The sequence below is a fragment of the Macrobrachium nipponense genome, chromosome 24, assembly GCF_015104395.2.
Source record: "Macrobrachium nipponense isolate FS-2020 chromosome 24, ASM1510439v2, whole genome shotgun sequence".
NCBI lineage: Eukaryota > Metazoa > Arthropoda > Malacostraca > Decapoda > Palaemonidae > Macrobrachium > Macrobrachium nipponense.
In genome coordinates this window covers 53,518,592-53,546,045 of record NC_061091.1, presented here as the reverse complement: position 1 = coordinate 53,546,045, position 27,454 = coordinate 53,518,592, and the positions used below count along the sequence as shown (strand labels likewise).

The following is a 27,454-nucleotide window of genomic DNA, read 5'->3' as shown; positions in this document are numbered from 1 at the left end:
GCGAAGAAAATTAGAAAACATAATATAGTGGATAAAGTAGGAAGATGGTTAAAAGAATTTTTACACAACAGAAAACAGATAGTTATTGCAAACGATGAGAAATCGGATGAAGCTAAGGTAATATCCGGTGTGCCACAAGGTACGGTGTTAGCTGCATTGCTGTTTGTTATTATGATTGCAGACATAGACAGTAATGGTAAGGACTCGGTAGTGAGTAGTTTCGCCGATGACACAAGAATAAGTAGAGAAATTACTTGTGATGAAGATAGGAACGCCCTACAAAGAGACCTTAACAAAGTATATGATTGGGCAGAGGTAAATAGGATGGTATTTAACTCTGATAAATTTGAATCAATAAATTATGGAGACAGAGAAGGAAAGCTATATGCATATAGGGGACCTAATAATGAGACAATCACAAATATGGAAGCAGTTAAAGACCTTGGTGTGATGATGAATAGGAACATGTTATGCAATGATCAAATGGCAATTCTATTGGCAAAATGTAAAGCAAAAATGGGAATGTTGTTACGGCACTTCAAAACAAGAAAAGCTGAACACATGATTATGCTTTATAAAACGTATGTTCGTAGTCCACTTGAATATTGAGAGAGAGAGAGAGAGAGAGAGAGAGAGAGAGAGAGAGAGAGAGAGAGAGAGAGAACTTAGTTTGTGATTCATGTCCTGTCTTGGTTTTGTTTTTTCTTAAATATATTAAACAAGACATCATCATTGCTTTCAAGGTCGTGCACCAAAAATCACCTTTGTGAAATTCTTCTACTCATTATACGTCAGTGTACTTTCTCTTCTACAAATCTCCGCTCGTCTCAACCCTCCCACCTCTTAGTTCTCATCTATGTAGGTTTAGGTCTTCCATTTGTGGTGCCCACTGTTTTCCCGGAATGGTTAAAAATTCATGTAAAGGATTTTGAACCTAAATGTAGATTGTGAATGGATGTAGTTGTTTGTAAATTTGCTTTGTATATGCTTAATTTTTTTTTAATAATGTATATTAAGAAATTTTATATTTATTGCTTGTAAGACTGTGACAGAAATATAGTGCTGTTGTGAGAATATGGCTACACTCGTAACTTTAATCGAGAACAGCAGAAAGCATTTTATGCAACATAAGCAGCCATAAGTGATTTGATTGGGATAATTTTCTATTATTTTGGCCTTTTATTATGTTTTTGCCATGTAAGCTAGTTGATTGCGAGTGACTTTTCCGTGCAGTGATGGCCGAGTGGTTAAAGATGAGTAGAAATCAGATGGGATCTTCCCTCGTAGGTTTTGAATCCACTCCCTGCAAAAAGGTTAAAAAGTCATGTACACGTGTACCAAGGGATTGGCCCTTAAGTGCTACATTCAACTATTGAACCAAATCAGATGGGATCTTCCCTCGTAGGTTTGAATCCCACTCACTGCAAAAAGTTGAGAAAATGTCATGTACACTGATACCAAGGGATTGGCCTTAGTGCTACAATTCACATTGACCAGGATGCAGATGGGCACAGAAAGATCCCATTTAACTTCGAGTCAGAAGCCTGGACTGTTCAGTCACTAGAGCACTGAAAACTTAAAAAAATTTATAAAGTAATTTAAGTTTCACTAGAGAGCAGAAGGCGAATCCATGCCAAAACCTGAGACAAACACTTAATAGATTTGACCTCTTGTTCCTTGACCTTGTGATATATCAGATTTCCTTTTGTCCCCTTGTTCTTATAACACTGAGACATAATTTGGAAATCACCATCGATCTCTTATTTTAATAATTATTATTGCTAGTATTATTGTAATCATTAGAATATCATATTATAGTTAATATTTTCACTTTTGTTATAAGTATGTTTATAGCCCCAGCCAGACACAGAGGAAAGATATTTTATGGGATGCACGAAAAACAAATTGATACTACTTTTCAAGCCTGAAAACTCACCCAACTGAAATAAGAAAGGTGTTCCAATCTCTGAAAAAATTAAACGTATGGGGCGTGGGCCAGCTGTTGGGTGTATGAAAGATAAAGACAATCGAGTGAGAGAGAGAGAGAGAGAGAGAGAGAGAGAGAGAGAGAGAGAGAGAGAGAGAGACGAGAGAAAGAGAGATTTCCGAGAGAGAGGAGGTCAAAGGAGTTACAGACGCCGAGGCGGAAGATTTTGATTGCGGAGAGCGAGAAGCGATTTCTAAACTTCTGGTCAAGGCAAACTAGACACATTCCTACTTCTGTGGGTTCCTTTATACCATAAAAAAAGGTCAAGATTTTGATAATCCTTACTGTTGTCCATCAACCATATTTTCAAGTTCAAGTACTGACAGCTAGTAGTGTGCATTGTTATCCACAACACATACTTTACATTTTATCTCCCATCCTCACCTTCAGTGCTGCGTGACAGAAAGGGCAACTGTGATAATTAACCAATGCTTCCCAAAATCTCCAACCTCCCTTCTCAGAGTTCTTATCCATGCTTCCCCAACTAACATGCAAAACCCAAAAGGAATATAAAAACTGAATTCTGTAAGAAGACAAAGTTGTGGTTGCTTCAGTCCTTCAAATCATCCACCTAATATATAGCCTTATTCATAGTGAACAACGTTTGAATACTATCTTCTTTACAACCACAGTTACGTACAAAAATACTCTCATTGCATGCAGTGGCTGCTGGAAATTTTTTTGTTACAGACAGCTACAGACAGGCAGCATTAACATTAACACCAAAACATTTTCTATGCAGTGATGGCCGAGTGGTTAAGGCGTCTGACTAGAAATCAGATGGGATCTTCCCGCGTAGGTTCGAATCCTACTCACTGCGAATTTCAGGGAAACTTTTAATAATAAAATTCCTGGAATAAGTAGTGGATAGTCTTGTGATTAAGTGTTGAAATTAATTTATTGAAATGGTTCAAGGGAAATTGTTAGAATTAGGTATACCTGACCAAGAAACCAAACCCTATCAAGATCCTACACTTGAGTCCGGAGGTACGGGATGTACCAAAGTAATGCTAAACCTCAGAGCCCACTGGTTTTCAATGTAATTGTAAAATATTTGAATATCACTCGTTTAAGCAAATTCAGTAATTACAATTTTGGAAAATACTATGGTTTGTTTATCCGAAACAAAAGAGCTGGGAAAACCCTAAGGTATGAGCTAAAGACAAGCAGCACTTGCAGGAAATTCTGCTGCTGGTCTTTAGCTCATACCTTGGTATTTTCCCAGCTCTTTTGTCTCGGGTAAACAAACCATAACTATTTCCCAGGGTTGCAATGACTGAATTTGCTTAAACGAGTGATATTCAAATATTCTATGATTTCATTGGAAACCAGTGGGCTCTGAGGTTTAGCATTATTTCTTGGTCAGTGATACCTAATTTAAACAATTCCCTTGAACAATTTCAATTAACTTCAACACGTAATTACAAGACTATCCACTACCTATCCAGGAAATTTTATTATTAAAACTTCCCCCGAAATTCGCAGTGAGTAGGATTCGAACCTACGCGGGAAGATCCCATCTGATTTCTAGTCAGACGCCTTAACCACTCGGCCATCACTGCATAGAAAACGTTTAGGTATTAATGTGGATACTGCTGACCTGTAAATTGGCTGTGACAAATATATTTCCAGCAGCTACTGCATGCAATGAGAGTATTTTTGTAACTGTGTGGTTGTAAAGAAGATAGTATTGAACAGTTGTTTGCTATGAATAAGGTTATGTATTAGGTGGATGATATAAAAGACTGAAGCAATCACAACTTTCAGTCTTCTTACAGAATTCAGTTTTTATATTCTTTGCGGGTTTTGCATGTTAGTTGGGGAAGCATGATTATTTTTGGAATCCATATGTTGATAACTCCCTATGTATACAAAAGAAACATAATCATGTGTTAATATAAAAGTATTGGAACAATAAATGGAGTAAAAAGTTGAAGAAGATTATGAAAAAATGAAATATTCAAGAAAGGAAACGTGATACCATCGCTTAATTTTACCTTGAAGGATTAATGCTCAGATTATTAGAAAATTTCAAATATTTTGAGTAATAATGGGTAATAAAGGTAATAAAAGCTCACTATTTATATTCCACAAAATCGGAAAAGGACAATAAAAGTTAACTTGAATCCTAACAAGATTTTTGTGCACAAAAGTGACTCGTTGTAATGTATATATATATATATATATATATATATATATATATATATATATATATATATATATATATATATATATATCATACCGATTATCTACGTATTTCCTTTATCACATTGAATAAGGAATATTAAATCGTCAGCGCAATGACTTGTCACCAAAAAAAAAAAAAAAAAAAAAAAAAATTCCAAGTGCGAGATGAGACATTAAATAGGGCTTGAATTGGTTCCCGATGTTTTACGTAACCGGTACTCCAATGAGAGAGAAGGTGAGGAGGGGCGATGTAAAATTAGGTTTTAAGTTGTTGTAGAAACACTGAAAAAGTGAATATAGTAATCAGTCACAAAAGCTGATGTTAATTTATTAACGAATATCGACGAGTTGGATCTTGTGACGCGTCGTTAATTCATTTTTGCATGATCGAACATATGGTAATACGATTTTTTTTATACTAAAACTTGGATGTTAGCTTATTTGCATTATATTGCATCGTTAGCTTTTAAGTCCAGTGATTACAACAGGACTTATTGAAATCATGATCATTCAGTCAAAGGAATGGCAAAGTTACCCCACCAACCAGTCCCTAATGGTTCAAGTACTTTAGAGATAGTTATCATAGCTCTTCATATCAAATCCTACGTCGATATTCACATATAGTGGGATTCGGACCTACGTGGGATGATCCCGTGTAGAAAATGATCTCGTTTGGAAAAGCAGTGTAAATGGTGAATACTTTATTGCAACGAGCATTTTTCCATGAAGATGCATCAAGTGAAACAAAGATGGAAGAATATCCTAAGGTGGGAAATGAAATGTTTATGAAATCTTAAGATTAACTGCATCTAAAAATGAGAGCTGCTGTAACAACGACGTTGAACAGCTAAGTAATAATGCGTAGCCACGAATGTTAGTCATTTGGCTATGGGACTAGAAACGGATGTTATGCTATTGTCTACGGTAAGATATTCAAGGCATTATATATTATGGGGGGAGAGAGAGAGAGTAGGACGGGGGTCTAGGGTTATCTAATCACCTGAGGAAATATGCAATATTTCATGAGCAAGAACATTTCATCCCTTTAAAGAAAATGAAGGTATAATTTGTTTCATTTCGGTAGTGATATAAAATTCGTGTCTTAGTCCTCCACTCTATCATGCTGAAATAAGCTAATTTAGCTATTTCAGCAGTCATTGTTTATTACGCTTGTACCATAAACAGCGGTGAAACTGCGATGATCACCTTGGCAGCAATGACGTGCTACGCTGTAATTGAGAAGTCTGCGGAGATTTCACGCCTAGTTTCAGTTGTTGGCACATTCCTCTTCGCAATTTTCTTTTTAAAACTTTCACATTTCGCAGTGAGTAGGATTCGAACCTACGCGGGAAGATCCCATCTGATTTCTAGTCAGACGCCTTAACCACTCGGCCATCACTGCATGTACATAAAACGATCCTATATCAATAATTATTATAATTTAAATTTGAAAAGCTGACTTAATGAAGACTGCCTCGCTATAGTGCATTGGCAAATGGCGATTCAAGTTTATAAAACCAGTAAGCTGCTTTACGCAGAGATGAAGGTGATCCTTAGCCCCATAATGAAAATAAAATTTACCTCAGGTCAGTGAATGACCTCCGCGTTGTGTCTTGTGGAGCGATGTGGCGAGTGCCTTGACCCGAGGCCGCAGTCAATACTCACCCAAGAATCTGATACATTTATGGTGATCCAAGATGTGGAATCCCTCTTTACTAATGTTCTGTTAGGGAAACAATTAACATAATTTTAGACAAATTATTTCCCCAACCTCATCCATGTTTTCATAATCTTAACAGTTCTGCTTTTAAATCTCTTTTAGAAATGGCGGTGCTGGACACCAACTTTATTTTTAATAATTTTATATAGACAAGTGGAGGGCGTGGCTATGGGGACTCCATTAGGCCCAACCTTTTCCAATATTTTGTTGTGCTCGCTGGAAGAGCACGTTTTAGATGAGTACCCTTTGTCCTTCTGCCCATTGTTTTATGAAAAATATGTTGACGATACCGTCACCCTTTTCAGGCGTAGTTTTGATTGATTCATCCTTGGAATTTAACTCGTATCATACAATTCTTAAGTTTAAACGAAAGTGAACGACCGTCTTTCGCTTTTAGATGTAGAAGTCTTTCGAGAAAACAATAATTTTTAATACTACTATTTAAAAAAAAAGGCATACATATTTGAGGATCAGTTTTCATAGCTTTTATTTTTACTCCTGTAGATTTAGAGCTGTCTCCCTTACACGTCTGACTGGTATGTCTTTCATAAGGAAATTACCTTTCTTTTAACATATTTTTACCGATAACTGCTTTCCCACAAAGCTCGTCAACAGGGTAATTTACAGGGTTCTTAATAGTTTTGTAATAGCACCAATGAAATTAATGTTTCTAAGTTTCCTATTTACGGCCGATTCCGCCGATTCCCATATTTGCACGATGATTCCTTTACGGCCGAATTTACAAACATTGTACAAAAATACTTTGGTATATTAAATGTTTAACTTATTCCTATCAATCCACTCACAATTCACTCCATTGTTCGATTTAAAGGTCGTTTTTGACCATTCGTGTCCTCTGATATAGACTTTAGGGTGACCAGACGTCTCTGACCCCTCGAAAGTCACAACCTTCGGGGGACGTACTTATGTCCCCTATTCATATGCAAAACGTAATAAATTGCGAATTGCTCAAAGATTAAGAGTTAAGATATTTTTCCCAAAACCTCCTAGGTTCTTGCAGTATTATAGTGGTTAATGTAAAAAAATTTTTTTGTTTTGTTTTACTATTCATAGAATCATGTCTATAAGTTTTCCTTTTAGGCTATCAAAGCACTAGCTCTGAATAAATGCTGACTGAATCATACTGCCCTTTATTCGAATGCCGAACGTTCGTTTATAGTATATCTGAATATATAAGTTTTTTAGGAATAAATCTCATTTGTGAGGACTCAGGATGAAAAGATCAAACAGCTGCAATTCTGTAATCTGTCTCTCTCTCTCTCATATATATACATTTATATATATATATATATATATATATATATATATATATATATATATACATATATATATATATATATATATGTGTATATATATATATATATATATATATATATATATATATGCTGCTACTTTTATAATGCATATATCTTCTCTTTGAATGTATAGAATGTTAGAAAAGAGTTTTGCAACATTTTCTGATTCCTTAGCTTAGAGTTATAGAATGTCTAAAAATGTATGTTCAGATTACACATAACATAATGTAAAAGTTAATATAACGTAGAATGTGAAGAGAGATAGATTAATTTTGTCTGTTCCAAGATAGAAATTGTTTTGGAAACCTGTCAACACGTTTGATTAGAGTAACTCGAGTCTCCGTTTTGTTTTCATAACATGTCAATCTTAATCAATCTTACTCGCTCGACTTCTGTTTGGAACATGTAGAGAGCATGCTACGTACATGACTAGTTTCAGATGCGTACTTCTTTGTCAATAACCATGTGACGATTTCACGATTTTTCTGTAAAGTTATATCATATTAGAAGCTTCTAGAAAGATTGCATCATCTTTCGCATGCCCAAACGTTTTGTGCAAAATCCACAGTCCAGCTTCCGTATGAAAAAAAAGATTCATTCAGACTTAGATCCTCGTAGCGTTTAGATCTCTCTCTCTCTCTCGCACGCCACTTTTGATTTCATATTAACATAACGTATATTGGTCACTCGTAACTTTTAGATTTCGGATTTCTTGGAGTTATTTAGTATTATTTAGTGCTTTTTGTGGAATCTGAACAAACATTGTACAAGTGTGTAACGGTACCTTTTCTTTTGAGAAATATTGTGAATTGTGTGGTGAAATTTTTGGAGTTAAGTGAAGTAAAAGAAAATTGGTACCAGTAAAGTATTACTATAAATTTGTTAGTTGCAACTAATAGTTACAGTGGTTTCATGAAACAAGTTTAAATTTTTACATTGCAAATTTTTATGTTTTGTGTTTGTTTCATTTGAAGTGATTTTTTGTGCATTTATCCATTTTTCTTATTGAAGTGTTTTTTTTCTTTTTGTACATTTATCCATTTTCTTGCTGAAGTGTGCGTTTTTATTTTATGTTCTGTGTGATTAGTACTTTTTACAATTTTGGTGTTTTACACCTTTTTCTGTGTTTTCATTTGCATTCACAATTTGGTTGACTTAATTTTCACTAATTAATCATTGCACATTTAATTGAATTTAACACGTGAATTAATTTGTATTTACTTAGAATTCTTTTCAAGTTTTAGTGCTGTATAACACGAGAATTAATTTCCAATTTTTAGTTATTACCTAACACTTTTGAATTTTGATTGAATTAATTCTCTTGAATTTTGTGATAAATTAATTTTGATTTAATTTTAATTAATTCATTCAAGAATTAACTAAACTTTGCTTTGTTTTCAAGTAACAGTAATTTTCTCTGATATTGTGAATTTCACTTATAAATTTTTGAGTTTAATAATAAATTTTTGTATTTAAAATTTTTGTGTTTTCTTTTTCACCAGTATAATTATGATATGCTTAAGGTAGAAACAGAGTGGTAATTGAGCTGTTTTCCTTCAATTTACTTGAAGTGAGTTAGAACCAGGGAAGTACTTAGACTTCTGAAATCAGGGAAATAATTAGACTTTTAAAGTTGTTGGTGGAGTGATGCCCTTTAACTAATTTGATTAATTTAGTACCTGTGATGAAGGTGCAGGTGTCTGGCTGTTGTGAGGTAACAATTAATGAATGGTAAGTGTAGTAAACAGATACTTGGCACTTTGTCACAATATATATATAATATCATATATATATATATAGTATACATATATATATATATATATATATTATCTATAATATATATACGTATATACATATGGAATTTAACGTGGGTTCTCAGAGGGTGATTAGGGTGTTCATAGCCTGTTGAAAGGGAGATAGTTTCAGTAATGGATATTCTCTATCAAATCCTGAGCAGCCAGTTTACGTAAACGTAGCAAAAAATGTAAAATTCCAGTTAATGACGATTTTATTATTATTGGTGAAATTCCAACCCAAATGAATCATGGTCCTCTAGTCGCTCTTCAGTAAACGCCCACCTCCACGCCTATGTAGCGTTTTTAATTTGTTGTTTTTGCGTACATTCTTTAAATTTTTGTTTATCTATTGCCATGTTAAGTCTACCCCCAGTGCACTTTAAATATTTCATAACTTTGTCATTTTTCTATATATTTTTTATATATGTTTATATTGTTAATAATCTATATATATAGTAGTATATATATATAAAATTAATTTCAGTAATAGAATAATATAATATAATTTTTCCGTCTTTAGAAATATGTATATTGATAAGGGTTGATATGATATCATATATATATATATATGAATACTATATTATATTAAGGTATGTACATATTTATAATAAATATAAGTTATATATATAGTATATATATATAACATATATATATTATATAAATATATATATATATATTAATATTGTTATATATATATAGGTTATAATATATCGAAGCTAAAGTAAAAAAAAAATCTTTATTCCTGATCAGATTGCCTGAAGAGATTAAGAAGAATAGACGATTCAAAGTCTAAATAAAAAATCTCTGCAAATAATGCCATTGACTTTTATAGAAATATACATATAAACATACACATATGTATGTTACAATTTTACATAAATGGAAATAAATTCTTCTGTTAAAACAGGATACGTCTCAAGTATAAAAGGCCCATTAAAACACTTTGGTTTAAAGCTAAGGACTATATTTCGGTGGACTGACTCCCGCCTTACACTGCTTGATAAGGGTGGGAGTCAGTCCACCGAAATATGGGTCATAGGTTTAAACCAGAGATTTAATGGGCCTTTTATACTTGAAACGTATCCTGTTTTAACAGAAGAATTTATTTACATTAATGTATATATGTAACATATATGTGTATATGATTATATATATATTTCTGTAAAAGTCAATGGCCTTATTTGCAGAGGTTTTTTATTTAGACTTTGAATCGTCTATTCTTCTTTATCTCTTCAGACAATCTGATCAGGAATAAAGATTTTTTTTTTTTACTTTAGCTTCGATTTGCTTCTTATAAGCGATTTAATTAACCGTTTACTCTCCAATCGGGCCCCACCCCCCTACACCAACTTGGGACCACCTTGACGTGGCGGGGGGCTCTTGAACCCCGGGAATTTGTTCCCTGGTTTGAGTCCACAGACACGCTTATATCATTATATATTTCTTTGGATTAATTTTGTGGAATCTTCCATATTTTCTCAAATTTATTGAACCTGACAATGTTTGAACCTGAGAGATATCACATTAACAGCTCAAGGCCGGAGCTGTTCTGTGGGGCTGGACCCACTGGTTCCAGGGGCATCTGGTTCTGGGGAGAGGACTCTAGGCATTCTATCCTGTTTGCCTGTGATATGAATACGGTGGGGATGATTGTGTTCTTTTAATACTCTGTTCTTTCAAGCGGGCTTGGCTCACACTTGGGCCACTCTAATCATGTTGTGCCATCCCCTGTGGGGTAGGGTAGGGTAGGGTAGGGTAGGGACGCGGACATTTGGGAGTCTGTTCTCACTTGTGCCAATGGTGGAAGAATCAACTCCATGAAAGGCTGACGACATCTTTTTAAGGTTTTCAGGCTTAATTTTTCTTTTTTCTCTCTCCATCCTCTATGACTAATACCTGCAAGGATTCAAATACCCCTGGACCCTTTGATGTTACCATCTTGGCACAGTTGACGCAGTTGCAACCTCCACTGACAACATTTGTTTGGAAAAATCATAGAAACCCCCTATAGTGTGATTACACGGAAGGCCTATGCTCCAGTACAGCGCAAAGGGAAACTGAGCAGAAATATATGTAAAATAGAACCAGGAATATTTGAAACCTCTATGATAAATATTTGACTTTTGATCTGGAAGAATCTAGTTGTGATACTTTTGATTAGATAGAGACTTTGTGACGTGTGTTGTCCGAGGGCCTAAGATATCATCTGAAGGTCGAGGAAAGCTGACGGCAGAATCTGCCTCATCAAAGGAAAGTGAAATATTAAAGGGATTATCGCATCTCGGAGGAGATGAAGCAGAATGTGCAGTACATGCCTTTTGAGATTACTCCAAGGGAATGATACATGTGTTGAATTTCGAAAAGCAAGAGCTCATTTCCGTATGGAAAGTAAAAAGCCATGAAAAGAATCTTGGATAATTTTCATATATTAACTAAATATAGAAGAAAAACTCCCCTGACTTTAGTTTGGAAGTGTTAGAAAAAATAACATGTTAATTTACTCCTTGTCAGCCTCCAGTTATCAAGTTCAATGGTTGCCCCGTAGGGGGATAGTGCCGTCAGTGCACCTCATTCGGTGTACTGTAGGCATTACTTAAAGTTCCTTGCAGCATCCCTTCGCCCAATATCAGTAACTACTTTCATTCCTTTTACCGTACCTCCGTTCATATTGTCTTTCTTCCATCTTACTGTCCATCCTTTCCTAACAATTGTCTCAAAGTGCAACTGCGAGGTTTTCCTCCTGTTACACCTTTCAAAGCGTTTACTGTCAATTTCCATTGCAGCGCTGAATGGCCTTAGTTACCCCAGTACTTGGCATAATGCCAAAAATCTATATAAATCACAATTCAATGGTTGTGAAGCAGCAGATCCCCGGTTTAGTGGCAAATAAGTTTGCTAATCATTTTGCTAATGTTGCAAAGAAAAATGGTGATAATCCTATTCAGCTCAAGGAAGGCTAATGGAACAGGTCGAAATTGGTTTCAATACATTAAGGAATGAACAATACAATGTACCTTTTAAATTGAGGGAATTTGAGTCATCAAGAAGTATATTTAATGAATCAGCTCCATGACTGAATGACACAACATACTCAGTGATTAAGCATACCCTTGAAAATACCAGAATTTTCATATTAAACTTTATTAACAGAATTTTCAAAGAATATGTCTTCCCTAAGCTTAGGGAGATGTTAAATTCCTGCCATTTTTGTAACCATGGAAAGACCCATTCAAGACAGAGAATTAGCCACCTATTGCACTGACCTCATGGCTGTGTAAGATCATGGAAAAAATGGTGAACACACATTTGATGTGGTACTTGGATCGTGGTTTTCGAAGTATGCACGCCACAACTATTAGTTCGAATGGAATCTTCAAACTGAGAAGCTTTTACTAACAAGCAGCATCACGTCATTGCTTTGTTTTCTTTGATCTTGAGAAGGCTTATTATACAGCATGGAGATAGGGCATTTTGAGGGGCCTTCATGCTTGTAACCTGAGAGGCAATTTGCCTTTTTTTATCAAGGCATTAAGAAAAAAAAAAAAAGGAGGTTATTTCAGGTTCAAGTTGGAACAACAATGTCAATATCAGATGTATTCAGTCAAGAAGGAGTACCACGGTATTATTTTAAGTGTAACCTAGTTCGCCTAACAATCAATGGGGTTTCCAAAATAATTCCTCCAGATATAACATATACGCTTTTTGTCGATGACCTTTCGATATCCTTTGCAGCAGCAAGGATGGCAGTGGGTGAACACCACCTTCAGCTTTGCATTGATAAATTATAGGAAAGTAGGCTGAGGTAAATGGATTTAGATTTTCTGCTAGTAAAGCATTAACCAAGCACTTTTGCCATATAAGAGGATTACTTCCTGATCCAGATTTATTCATTTATAGGCAGAGTTTTCCATGTTTTGGTGAAACGAGGTTTCTTGGTTTGATTTTTTATAGCAAGCTGACTTATATCTGAAATGCTTGGAAGCAATGAATATGCTGAAAGTTCTGTCCCACACTTCGTGGGTGTGACCGAACTCTTTTCGAATTAACTTATTTGGCTTCTGCAAAGCCAAATAGCCTTAAAATTCTCAATCTAATTCATCATGGAGGAGTAATTTTGTGTGCAGGAGCATTTAAATCTTCTCTCACTGAGAGCATGCTTGTAGATGCTATTGAGATGCTTCTGGATCTTCGTTACCAGCGTCTGTTGGTTCAGAGCTGGTACAGATTTCAGAAACTCCATAAGTCTTTAACCAGCATTAGTATGAGAAATGAAAACCATTGGCAGTTTTATGGAAGTCACCCCAAGCAACCTCAACCATTCGCTTTTAGAGTAAATTTTATTGTCGACATTAAACATGCCAAGGATGGAGATTTTACCAGCAAGGTATTCGGTTAGCACTCCCTGGGACCTTCCAGAGGTAAAATTCTTTAGATATTTCATTTTACCAAGACAGAATTGTCCAGTGAGGCCATGCGGTCAGTATTTTTAGATCATTCCTCGCAACATAACTCCGTTAGAGTTTTCACGGATGGCTCATAGTTAGATGCCTGCATTGGCTTTGGAGTGGCCTTCCTTGATATAGCTTTAAGGGAAATTCTGATTCATAATGGAAATAGTTTTACCATATATTGTGACTCTGAAAGTGTTCTGCAGTCGTTGGAATCTTTTAACTCTTTAAACCCTCTGATTTTAGATATTGGGATGGCTGCTTTTAGTGGAAATAAGAGGTAAAGAAATAAATTTTTGCTGAGTGCCTCTTCATGTTTGTGTGGCTGGGAACGAGTCGGCTGACCAGCTTACAAATTCAGGAGCCACCTTTCCATAACCCAGAAGGTGAAGGCGCCTACTGCCATATAGGGATGGGAGAACTCTACGGATATTTCTCTCCCATTATTATATGCTGGCACATTCCTAGGACTAGACTTCGCAATTTCTATTTTAAAACTTTCACATTTCGCAGTGAGTAGGATTCGAACCTACGCGGGAAGATCCCATCTGATTTCTAGTCAGACGCCTTAACCACTCGGCCATCACTGCATATAATGATGCACAACGTATATCAATAATTGATACAATTTAAATATGAAAAGCTGACTTAACGAAGACTGCCTCGCTTAGTCCATTGGCGAATGGCGATTCAAGTATATAAAACCAGTACGCTGCTTTACGCGGAGATGAAGGTGATCTTTAGCCACATAATGATAATAAAATTTACCTCAGGTCAGTGAATGACCTTTGCGTTATGACTTGTGGAGCGAAGTGGGGAGTACCCAAGGCCTTAGGAGTACCTTGACCCGAGGCCGCAATCAAAGCTGCTTTCCCTTTTCCCGAAACTTGTGACTTCCAGTGCTGATTTAAGGGTTGGGGGCCACCTGGTCATGTGCCGACCCCCTTCCCTTCATATGAATAATGGTATTTTGTGTTCTTTCAATAAATCAATATTAGTAGCAAAAATGTTCTTAGTTAATAATTATTTCAACAACAACAACAACAAAAGCAACAACTACTACTGCTGTGTGTATATATATGTGTACACATATATGAATTTTGAAATATATGTACCGTATGTGTGTACGTGTTATATATATGTATATATATGTATATTATATGTATATTTTATATATATATATATATATGTATATTGTATATGTGTATATATATATATATAATATATATATATATATATGTGTGTGTGTGTGTGTGTGTGTGTATTATCTATATATATATAATACACACACACACACATATATATATATATAGATATATATGTATGTATGAATGTATATACATATGATATTCCTTTGTGATTACCTATGGAAGATTTCTAGATCCACCACTGGTGACTTCTTGACCCCTTTGAAATGGTCGTTTTATTTGTTTCTTTGTGGTGTTTTTTCCGATCAAGAACAAGTTTCTCATTGCTAAAGAATATAAGAAAATCTCTTATTTTCATTCTTATTTCCTGTTAACGCAGACAAGCTGTTATCAAGAGATTTTTTTTATGACTTCAAGAAATTTTCAGTATCATATGCAGTTTTAAGTCTGATACCTAAATCATCTTCAACCTGCCGTATATATGTTTGAAAACCCTTTTATTCTTTCAATAAACAACCAACCGAACGATCATGTATTTGCAAGTTGATTATCTGGAGCAGTCAATTATCAACTTGCAAAATTTTTAGTGCCGTTGTTGGAACCTTTAACTAGGAACCAATATACTGTTGCCAACTCAAAAACGTTTAAAGAATCAATACTCTCCCAAGATTCTGATACATTTGTGGCGATTTAAGATGTTGAATCCCTCTTTACCAAAGTTCTTTTAGGGAGACCATTAACATAATTTGAAACAAGTTATTTCTCCAGTCTCATTCATGTTTTCATAATCTTAACAGTTCTACTTTTAAATCTCTTTTAGAAATGGCGGTGCTGGACACCACCTTTATTTTTAATAATTTTATATAGACAAGTGGAGGGCGTGGCTATGGGATCTCCATTAGGCCCAACCTTTTCCAATATTTTTTGTGCTCGCTGGATGAGTGTCCTTTGTCCTTCCGCCCATTGTTTTATAAAAAAAAAAAAAAAAAAATGTTGACGATACCTTCACCCTTTCCAGGCGTAATTTTGATTGTGATTCATCCTTGGAATTTAACTCGTATCACACAATTCTTAAGTTTAAATGGAAGTGAACGACCGTCTTTCGTTTTAGATGTAGAAGTCTTTCGAGAAAACAATAATTTTTAATACTGCTATTTTAAAAAAAGGCATACATATTTGAGGATCAGTTTTCATAGGTTTTGTTTTCGTAATATTATATTCAACTCTATTTTTACTCTTGTAGAATAAAGCTGTCTCCCTTACGTCTAAGTGGTATGTCTTTCAAAAGCAAATGACCTTTCTTTTAACATATTTTACTGATAACTGTTTTCCCACCAAGCTCGTCAACAGGATTATTTACAGGGTTCTTAATTGAGAGTTTTGCAATAGCACCAATAAAATTAATGTTTGTACTTTTCCGGTTGTGAATCTCAAGTTAACAGCTAAAAATCCTAAAACTCTGGGTTCTTTGTTCTCCCACAAAGATAAACTTCCGGCATTGATGCGATATTTGGTGGTTTATTGCTTACTTGCCCGAAATGTAAAATCGGGAAATACGTGGGAGCCACCAAAAGATTGCTCAAAGTCAGAATCGATTCTCATCTCGGAGTCAGTCACCTTACGGGATGTACTTTGAAAACCAAAGAATTCTCTAACATACGAGAACATTGCGATAAGTGTAAGACCTCATTTTCATGTAAGGATTTCCACATCGTTGACCAAGCACCCAATGATTATTCTCTCACCCTGTTTTGAAATCGTTGACAATTAAACAGCTTGTGTCCCCATTATATGGGCAGATCTCTTCCACAGATTTGTTTATAGCATAGTTGGTTTACGTCCTCCTTTCCAAACATGAGATCGTCACTGTTTTTAACACCAATAGAGATAGGTACGGATTTAAGCATCATTCACTTTTTATTTTATTTTTTATTTTCCCCTTTGTAACGAAAAGATTATTTGTTAAGCATATGGCAGATTGACGGCTGAAGAAAAATGGTTTTTATTTTATCTTTTATTTTCCCCTTTGTAACGAAAAGATTATTTGTTAAGCATATGACAGATTGACGGCTGTAGAAAAATGGTTCACTTTTGAATGTGTGCATTTATTGGTCCTCGCCTCTCCTCCCCCATTGTTTACTGGCAAAATTCATGTTGTTTAGTAAATTATATGAAAAACGTGGGAATGTCTCCTCCTCACGAAAATTAATTTGACAAAAATGACTAACCCGATCCACACGGCTATAAAACCCCCTCGGACCCCGCTCTCGGTCTCTCTACATCAATTAACTTGGTATAGGTAGTTAGCAACACGCTTGGGTCTTGATCGTGGCGTGCGGGTGTGAGGCGACGAGGCTGATGGCGATTGACCAAAATGCACAAAGTAAGTAATTGTTCTTTTTAGTAGCCATCGATGGGGTCATTGTGTTTAATCATTATTGCAGATGTTCAAATTCTTTGAACAAATGGTTTGACACGTGTTTCGTTGGGAAAGTGTAAACTGAATTTGTGAAGTTCTTAGTGTATACGGGCTGGAACCTGTCCATTGGTAGGGCTATCAGCCCATAACATCGGGCACGAGCCTAGTGAAAGTCGCCATAACATTCACGACATTAGTTAAACCGTGCTTTCAGGTATTGTTGATTTTTTTTTAGTTCAAAACTGTGTTGTAGTCCCCGCCCTTTTCGTGCAATAAACTGGTTTAACTATTGCTGAAACATTCTGTATTCGAATTATGACTAAATTTACCAAACTAATGGAGAGCTTGCATGAGGTAAATTGTTAAATCAAAGCATGAGCTTAAAAGCTTACATCAGCTAGCTAAAAAGTTACTACCTGCCTGCTTAATTTATCTTACATCCTAGCTATCCTCCCCTTCCCCCTCCTACTCCCCGAAGACACCCGCAGTGACCCACACCTTTTAAAAACTCAGTAGAATGTGCCATACCTCTGGAATGGATGATCTCCAATGAATCACATATGGCGCTGGCGCAAAAGCTAACGTGACCATGTGTGAGACCCTTCATGTTCTATAAGAACAAAAGCAAGAGGAGAGTTGAGCAAGACCTCTTAAGTCTTTAATGCGTAGAAATCTCTGAAGTCTATAATGGGTAGAAATGAGACCCTATAGGTCAAGAGTGACAACAATCTTTAGCAATGGGACGAATGAGTACTAGATAGCAGTAGCTATATTTCCCTTGGTTACAAACAAAAATCAGCTGAGAAAGACTCTTATCTTTCCCGACTCATTAACAAAATAATGTATGAGTGAGTGCCTTAATCCATTTAGCTGTGCGTAGAAAAGACTGCCAATATTTTTCGTATTTATCTCAGTGGCAAAATGACAACCACAAAGAAAAATGCCTGTTTAACCAATTCGTCCATTTTAATTTATATACTTAATGTTCCAGGACTAAAGCTTCTGCAAAGTTAAACCCTAATCTTGGCCATCACAGCATTTCGCCCCCCCCCCAACCCCCGCCTTTTTTTTTTATTCTTATAGGGTTACACAAGGACTCTGAGCTGTGCGTTACACAGGCTCTTGTATTAACAAAAACGTACGTAAGTGTCATCTTTGGAAAATTCTTGGTGCTAACCAGCCAACTTGTGGCTGACAGCCATTTTAGGGCAAAAAAAGTTATTATTTTGTAGCTCCTTTCACGATGGATCCAAAGATTTATTAAGTCGAATTTCCAATGGGCAAATTGGCAAGAAAATGGTCGACTGGTGGCCATTTTAGAAAAATTGATACATATACGTACCTATATATCTATATATACTATATATATATATATATATATATATGTTATATATATAATATATATATATATTATATACACATATATATATATATATATTTATATATATATATATATATATATATATATATATATATACATACATACATACATACATAATATATATATATATATATATATATATATATATATTATTATATATATATAATACGGAGTGTTTTCATGTATTAATCCTTCCCGAACAGATTTACAGCGAAGTAATAATTAGCCGTTCAGGAGACGCCGAGCTGTTGTGTAAAGCATACTTTTCACTTCTCAGCGCCAGGTGCAGTTAACGCCAGTGGCCTCCACTGCGACAGGACCGCAGAGTTATACAATAACAACTAAAGAAACATTTTGCAACAGACAAAACCTTTCCCGATCGTTTCTGTTTTGACGAAAGGTTTGGATTTTTCAGGTTGCGGTGTAGCCGTCCACCTAAAATTGCACATGCGCATTTATTTACATATTTAAAGTATAAGCACGCACGCGCGCACACATACACAAGTCTACATACTTGATATAGATTTGTATGTACACACACACACACACACATATATATATATATATAGATATGTTATGTATATATATATATATCATATGTATATACTATATATAGTATATATATATATATATGTATATTGTATATATATATATATGTGTATATATATATATATATATAATATAAATACACACGAGACAGTTTGCGTATATGTATGTACATTCATCCATCTTCTCTGTTGACTGAGGCTGGCTAGAGACCGTATGGCCACACCAGGCCTCTCTTTTACTCCCTTTCACACCGTAGCAACCTTTACGGGCAAGGAACCTAGGCTGGGATAAACCAGCTTTAACAAAAGCAACCACAGGCCGAATCGAAATTCAGATATCCCTACGTAGTACATAGAAACTTGAATTAAACCCCATTCCATACTCGCCCCCCCCCCCCAACCCCATACACATACACAGAACACGTGTGCCTAAACTTTTTGTTTAGGTTTTGCGTTAGCGATGTTTGTCGTTTACGAAACCCCATTTTATTTTTATTTGGCAAATTGTGACAGACATATACACATTGCATTTGATCGTAGAGACAGCTCCCTACAGCTTGTTTTTCATTAGGCATTTGTTATGGGAGTCAGGGGAAAAAGAAAAATGTTAGTTTCACTCAATTTGCAAATTACGTTAGAACAGGGATTCTTAAGCTTTTGATGACTCCAGACCCCAAGTGAATTACCCAATATGGTTCCATACCACCTTTGCTTAACTCCACTTAAGTACTACCTGCGACAATGTAATTTAATGTACTTATATAGTTTAATACATACATTAGGTATGAATAACTAAGACTATAACATAAAAGACAATCAAAAGCATTTATAGCTTTATATATTTGTTTACAAAATGTACCCATGTATTCAATGACACATTAAAATCAAATAAATGTGAATATCCAGAGATCAAGTGCCATACCCCCAGCATGTGGTTCTCATGACCCCAAGGGGTATGGATATCCCTGTTAGTAACCCCTACTTTAGAATATCAGAAGACTTGAGAGATACAACATAAACATAAGATTCGAAAATTAAACCTTACGTTCAAACTCAATTTCAAAAGAAATAATACTATTTTCACTTTCATTCAAAAACGCGTTCTCATTCCCTATGCATGGATAAACCATATATATCTTATTTACACAATTACGTTAATAAAAAAAATTATATTATTCCTATAGAGTACGTTTCTGTAGCTCAGTACATCAAATACTGAATTGCTATCAATGTCGTGGAATATGCGCGCGCACACTCACATATATACAGTATACACACACACACACACACACACACACATACACATATATATATATATATATATATCTATATATATATATATATATATATATATTATTATGCAAAACCTTATAATTAATTATAATTAATCAATTCAAAGGTAATATTACATTATTTTGAACATGTCTTAAGATTCATATCTACTGGCAAACAGGCTGTGATGAAACAAATCTCTAGACCCAAGATACAGTACTTTCTAATGCTATGGAAAGCTACATTTATCCTTTCATACTGAGGGCGAGTCAAGCACTTGCAGCTTTGTTTTTCAATGATAATTTCTCTTCGTAGTTCACTCAAACTCCATTGGGTCCCAAAGGCTTTCAGGAAAGATGTAATTTTGCAACTGGTTGTGATTTCATCCCTATATGTCCATCTGTCTGAACCATCGAATCTTGTACAAGTTGGTCATTTATCCAGATTTTATAGTTTTTTGAAGAGGAACACGCCAGAATTTCCGACGCCTCTTGCAATTTACTCACGAGATGGGGGAGAGCATTCATTTCAGAAATCGATACATTAATACAGTCGAGTTGTACGGATAATATACTGATTAGACGAGATGTCTATTGCTATGGTGCAATGGCCTCAACTAAGGTTGAAACATTTGGTAGGGCTAGACCAAAGCAAGACTATAGTTGACGCACGAGTGGGCTCCTTCATCAGGAGCAAACATTCCAGGGACTGACAGAGATTCAGAGATGAACTGTGGTGCTGATCAGTAATGCCAGCAGGAGGGATGTTGCTGTGGAATAGGAATATAGAATTTAGGCCAAGGCCAAGCGCTGAAACCTATGAGGTCATTCAGCGCTGAAATGGAAATTGATAGTAAGGAGGTTTGAAAGGTGTAACAGGAGGAAAAACCTCCCAGTTTCAATGTAAAACAAAGTCGCATGGAGGAAGGCGAATATGAAATGAGGTACAGTAAAAGAAATGAAGGCGGTTGAAGCTAGAGGCCGAAGGGATGTAGCGCAGAACCATAAGTAATGCCTACAGTGCACCATGTGAGATGCATTGACGGCACTAGCCCCTTGTGGGTGGATGTTGCTGTGCCCAGCACTGAAGACCCCGAAAATAGCAGTTATCTCGAGGTCGAGAAAATCACACCAACCATTTTTTTTTTTTTTTTTTCTCGAGGAGGCAGTCAGATGCGTTCATAACTATACTCTGTTTTTTTTCATCTGTCCACCCGCCTGTGGTGTTTGTGTATGGTAACACTGCGTCCCGGGCTTTAGAAGTTACGCTGTGTAAGTTTTAGGTAAATAAAAGGATATCTGGGTGTACATTTGCAACTGAAAAGTGTTTTAATAATTTACTGTATGCGAATTACACCGTTAATATTCAAAATAGGATATTGTTATTATTGTTAAATGTAAGCTGAATGAAACTCTCTAAAACCCGGGATGCAGTGTTACCATACAAAAACACCACAGGCGGATGGACAGATGGAAAAAAACAGAGTATAGTACTAGAGTTCCTATTGACTCCTTCCCAACGGAAAATCTCATAGCCATATTCACAGTTCCTCTGACGATGAACAGGAAGTCTTGCTCTAACGGCAAAATCAGCCATATTCTGAGCATACGTCATGCTTTAGCGGATGATGTAGATGGATCCTATCAAACGATGGATTAAGGAACTCTGCTTTTGAATAGGTACAAGAAACATTGTTTTTAAGCAAAATCTGGCTTGGCACTGAACGTCGAACAACTTTTTACTACGGTCTTGACAAAAAAAAGTAAGGGACCTTATATTTCTTTCTGTTAAAATGAGACTTGTAGGGCTGGAGTACATTTCATTATTACCAATAAAAACTTGAAGCATGCAATACTTTTAATATAAAATAGTAAATAAATTTAAGATAAAAACTAACGTCAACAACGAGAGCAGAGACTGTAACAACAATAACAACAACAACAACAACGGTGTGTACTCTTGACAGAAGAGTTTACGCCAAGAAAACATAGACCCGTAAGGAGTTTTGAACATTATGCCATAAACAAGTAAACATAGGGGACCAGGCACATCACGCAAGGACAATCATTCCAGTCATATCTATCTCATCGACTCGGGAAGGACGTTCGTGACGGGTTTGCAATGCAAATAAAAAAATTTTAATCAAACAACTCATAATCAAACGAAGACACAAGGTAAATATGGGAATTAGATGACTGCGGTCGCCTTGAAGACCAGAAATGGGAGCGAGCTAGTTCAAGAAAGCGCGCAACACTTGAGAACGTCAAACAAGATTTTTCACTGGTCACTGAGAAATGCGGCTTCTAAAATCTGGAACGACTTAACCTCAGAGAAGATAACGAATTGTCTCCGTACGATTTGCTCAGCCTTGACTTCCTTTCTCTTCCACAGACGAGATGGAAATTATTCAGGGTAATTTTGAAACGCAATATTCCATGACCTCCGTTGCTACGCCCGTCTAGAAATGCAGATCAATAACAGTTGCGTAGAGTATCCGATGAACTCCAAAGAACATATCTTAATTTTCTTGAGTGTAGAACATTGGGTGTGGGAACTTTATTCCTCCTGCTCTTAGGCTTGGGATTATTTGTATTTATTTGGTGTCCTTGATAAGTAAAGTCTTTTACTTTGTATGGAAAGGACCCAGCTCTTCTTTTAAGGTAGACTCCCTTTTTCTTATTTCCTCTTCTCTCTTTCAGAAGCAAGTTACGCCTGCAAAATCACCCGTGATCTCGAATGGGAGATTCCAGTAGTTCATTAATTTAGGATGTTTTATTGGTTTCAGAAATACTGTAGCTTGCTACTAGCTCGCTGCTAATACCAGTCAGTGTGTTTCTCTCGTTGCGTATGTTAAACAGTAAAGATTTTAAATAGACAAAAAAATCCAGCTGCAAAAGTCTTCATCTCTTCAGTTGGTCTCATGACCGTCTGGCTTCCTTCATCATATTCTGCGCCATATGAGGTATTTTCTGACTTCCCTGTATTTCCTGAACTATACAATCAAGTATACAATCTTCTCAGCTTAAGAGGTCTGTTAACATATGCTTTCCTTGCAAGCAGTGACAAGCTCGATTTGGGTATACATGTTCAAGTCAGCTTTTCATCGTAAAAATGAAGAGGGAGCAATACGCCATTCATGTTACTTTCAGCAAAATTAATTTTCTTGCAATACCAAATTTTCCTTTTTCTTCATTACACACACACACACACACACACACACATACATATATATATATATATATATATATATATATATATATATATATATACACACACACACACACACACACACACACACACATATATATATATATATATATATATATATATATATATATGCGAATGTTGTTAAATGTCCTTTTTCCTGCGAGACATCTACTCTCTGCACGTGAAGGCGGTACAAAAATCCAAGCGCAAAACCGAAATATGCAAGGACAACCCAGAGAAGGTATTTGTCGGGCGAAACAATAGACAACCGAGAAGCGCCTGGCCGTGGGATGCAAGCTAGCGGGTAAAATTCCAAAGCAGCTCTTACCACTAGACACGAGTGCTACCGAAGTCAAGTTATAACTTGAGTCGGGTGGTTAACCGCCGCGGTAGACACTCGAGGAGTTTCCCATGGTCACTTCGTTGAGGAAAAGGTTGACAAGTATGCGATGTGGCGAAGGATGGCAATGAGGGATCAAGGTGAAAAGTGAAAACGCTGGGTTTCGGAAGGGGAACGCCTCCCCAGACCAATTTTCGTATTTCTAAAAAAATTTCTCACAGGGATTTATCATCACTTATAAAAAAAAAAAAAAAAAACTCTATTCCGTAAATTTTAACGTTAAAAAATAAAAAAAACCGCCAGCATGTACAAGTGATAAACTAAGATGGTTAAGTTTTCAAAGCATCAGAAACACAATAAAACTTTTCCTCCATTCCCGTCTCTCTCTCTCTCTCTCTCTCTCTCTCTTCTCTCTTCTCTCTCTATCTCTCTCTCTCTCTCGTCTCTCTCTCTCTCTCTCTCTCTCTCTAAAACTATAAATATTTAACGAAATGACATAGCTGGGTTTGATAGTCTCTTGCATTCATTCATGAGAAGAATTTGCTGTAATGTTCATGTGTAGCTAACGTGAATAAGGACACAGTGCGTAATTACAGTATAGTACAGCATAACATACCGTACAAGTCAGTTATCTAATGCCAGAAATACCATAATGTACTATGTAGCTAAGATAAAGGTGATTGGTACAGTGCTCATGGGGGGTTGGACAAGCGGCTGGTGACCCTTTTTTGCTGTATGAAGCATCTGTTATTACGTGACCTTGAATCAGCAGTTACGAATATGAATGTGGCAGCGGCATTTTTTTTTTTTCTCTCTGGCGCTACCCTTAGTCGAGGAAGAGGCTTAAATGTAGATTGGAATAACCAGTACGGCGCCCTTAAGGCGATAACTCGCGAAGCTTCAAGTTAAAGCCATCAAAGGGTTAACATCATTTCAATGTGAATTTACGATATCTTAAAAATAAATATTATATGGGATGAAATTTAAAGATATAAGGTTTTATCAGCCGAAAGAATTGTTCTTTTATCCCCAATACTTTCGGAGATATTAGCATTTGAAAGGCTATAGGGTTGGGCCGTGCTGGGCAGCCAGAAATGAGCCTGTTTCCATAAAAATAGCAGGGGTGACCCATGGTAGTTTTCACGAAGATTAAAATCAATCCTTGACTCCTCATCAAATGATGAACTTAGGAATATGAAATGCTTAAACATTACAACTGAGGATAAAAAAAAAAAGCAATCCTTAAACTTACATAAAACGAGAAAGATAACTACAGCGAAGACCAGAACTGAACAATAAACAAACTTCAAGAAAAGAATGGAATCAGGAACGCCACATTTAGTGTCAAAGAAATATGGAAAAAAGGCAATCAATCTTATATTCCGTACGAAAGACGGCACTGATCCAAAGGCTGTTCATTTAGTGCTCCCTTCACTCGGCAATCCATAGTAGAAGGAAAAAATTCTGATTGACAGATGTATCTAAGGAGGCATAAGTAGTAGGAGCAGAGATGATTTTAAACCTAAGCCTTATCAAAAGCGAAGTGTGGTCGTTGAAGGGAAGTAAAAACTAAATAAAAATCCGTCAACTCTAGACCAATACATCGGCGTAAACCAAGATCTTCCATTGGACCATAGATATCCATTTCAGCATTCTTTCTTTACATTTTCTCGTCTCCTCTCTTTCTCTACCACTACTATAGGTCTAAGATAACTCGCAAAAATATATTCGACTAGGCCAAAACATAACGAGATGTCTAAATCCCACACATTCCTTGTTACCAACGTACACAACGCTTCCTAGAGCAGAGTCCAGAGTTCCACCGGATTTGTATACTGAACACGAGATAACCAGAAAGGACAACTTCAAGGCTGATGTGTAATGTCATCCTCGAGTGCAACATGAGATGCAATGTAACCACTTGTACTGATTAGATGAGCAAAATTAACGGGATGTCTTGTTTCATTTATATGCGATTGAAGTTAATGATGGATTAACTAAAGGCATTATTTGCATCAACGTCGCTGTTTTTTTTTATATATAGGCTATACATAGTATAATATATATATATATATATATATACATATATAATGTATCTATATATGTGTATGTATATCTTGGATATATACACACAATATATATATATATATATATATATATATATATATATATAATATATATATATTGTGTGTGTGTGTGTACGAGTGTGTGCACAACCGTGTTTGTGTGGATAGATGTGTGTATACTGGATATGAATGTATATATAAATATAGGTTATGTATATATGTACATGTATAAATGAGAAAAGTCTCTTTGTTTGTTTGTATGAATGCTATACAAATCCTCATTTCTTAAACAATTTTGATAAGATTTTAAATTATAAGTTAACATCAAATCAGGAAAGGTCATGGTAAAAAAGAAGTGGGAAAGTCAAGAAATGTAAAAATTACTGAAACCAACAGATACTAGGGTCTAATCCACAGTTTTCAATGTCGCTGAGATATATAGTGACAGTCCCGATGCCCTTTTAGTCCAAGTTCAGCCCCAATAGGGAGTGGAGTGGGAAGGGGTGACGTGTAACAATAACCCAAAATAACAGATGTTAATGTCTAATCCATCATTTTTGAAGTCGCTGAGATGAGCAGTGACACTCCCGAAGCCCTTTAATCCCAAGTTCAGCTCCAATAGGAAGGGGGGTTGGTGTGCTGCGAAAATGGGTGGGAAAGTGTTGACATGTAACATGTAAAAGTAACAAAAAATAAGATATTAGTGCCTAATCCATAGTTTTTTAGGTCACTGAGATGAATATTGACACTCAATGCCCTTTAAGTCCCAAGTTCAGCCCTAATAAGAAGAGGGGCATGATATGGGGTAGGAAAGGGGTGACATTTAAAAATTACCAAAAACTACAGATATTAGAGTCTATACCATAGTTTTCTAGGTCATTGGGATGAATAGACACACTCCCAATGCTCTTTGCTACTATGTATATATATATATATATATATATATATATATATATATATATATATATATATATATATATATATATATCGCATTACGCTACAAATGTCCTTTAATATCTAATTCGCTCTACCTCGGAAGTAATATCTTTTCATATATGTTAACTGAAGGGAAATTTTTTTAGTGATAATAATTTCGTCAGCTCACGGGCGTGAACCTCGGAGCCAAGAAATCCGGACGTACAGTGAAACGCCTTTAACCACACAGCTATTATCAACTAAAAAATTCCCCTTCAGTTAACATATATGAAAATATATTACTTCCGAGGTAGAGCGAATTAGATATTAAAGGACATTTGTAGCTTAATGTGTGTATATAAATCACGATAATATGATATGACTATATATATACATATATTATATATACATATATATATATATATATATATATATCATATATTATATATATATATATATATATATATATATATATACTATATATTACTACATCGTTTAAACAACATACCATATTCTCCCATAAAATCGAATGCTACAGAAATAAGACTACAGCGATAAGACTGTTGATGACCAGAGAACAATAATCTAAACCCCTCAATCAAAAAGTTTACACATTTATTACCGTTGCTAATCCTACATATATCTCCAATTGCATACTTTACAATAACCATTATTTGAATTTATTTCTTGATTGTATCCGAACG

At 35.6% G+C, this 27,454-nt stretch overlaps 4 non-coding genes across 4 annotated transcripts; 1 reads left to right on the top strand and 3 right to left on the bottom strand.

Moving 5' to 3' along the window:
* Positions 1–2,725: 2,725 nt before the first annotated feature.
* Trnas-aga (transfer RNA serine (anticodon AGA)) lies at positions 2,726–2,807 on the top strand. The gene has a single exon. It is a non-coding gene; the product is annotated as a tRNA-Ser (tRNA).
* Positions 2,808–3,467: 660 nt separating this feature from the next.
* Trnas-aga (transfer RNA serine (anticodon AGA)) lies at positions 3,468–3,549 on the bottom strand. Its single transcript has one exon. It is a non-coding gene; the product is annotated as a tRNA-Ser (tRNA).
* Positions 3,550–5,494: 1,945 nt separating this feature from the next.
* On the bottom strand, positions 5,495–5,576 carry Trnas-aga (transfer RNA serine (anticodon AGA)). Its single transcript has one exon. It is a non-coding gene; the product is annotated as a tRNA-Ser (tRNA).
* An 8,386-nt stretch (positions 5,577–13,962) lies between these two features.
* On the bottom strand, positions 13,963–14,044 carry Trnas-aga (transfer RNA serine (anticodon AGA)). The gene has a single exon. It is a non-coding gene; the product is annotated as a tRNA-Ser (tRNA).
* Between the last annotated feature and the right edge of the window lie 13,410 nt (positions 14,045–27,454).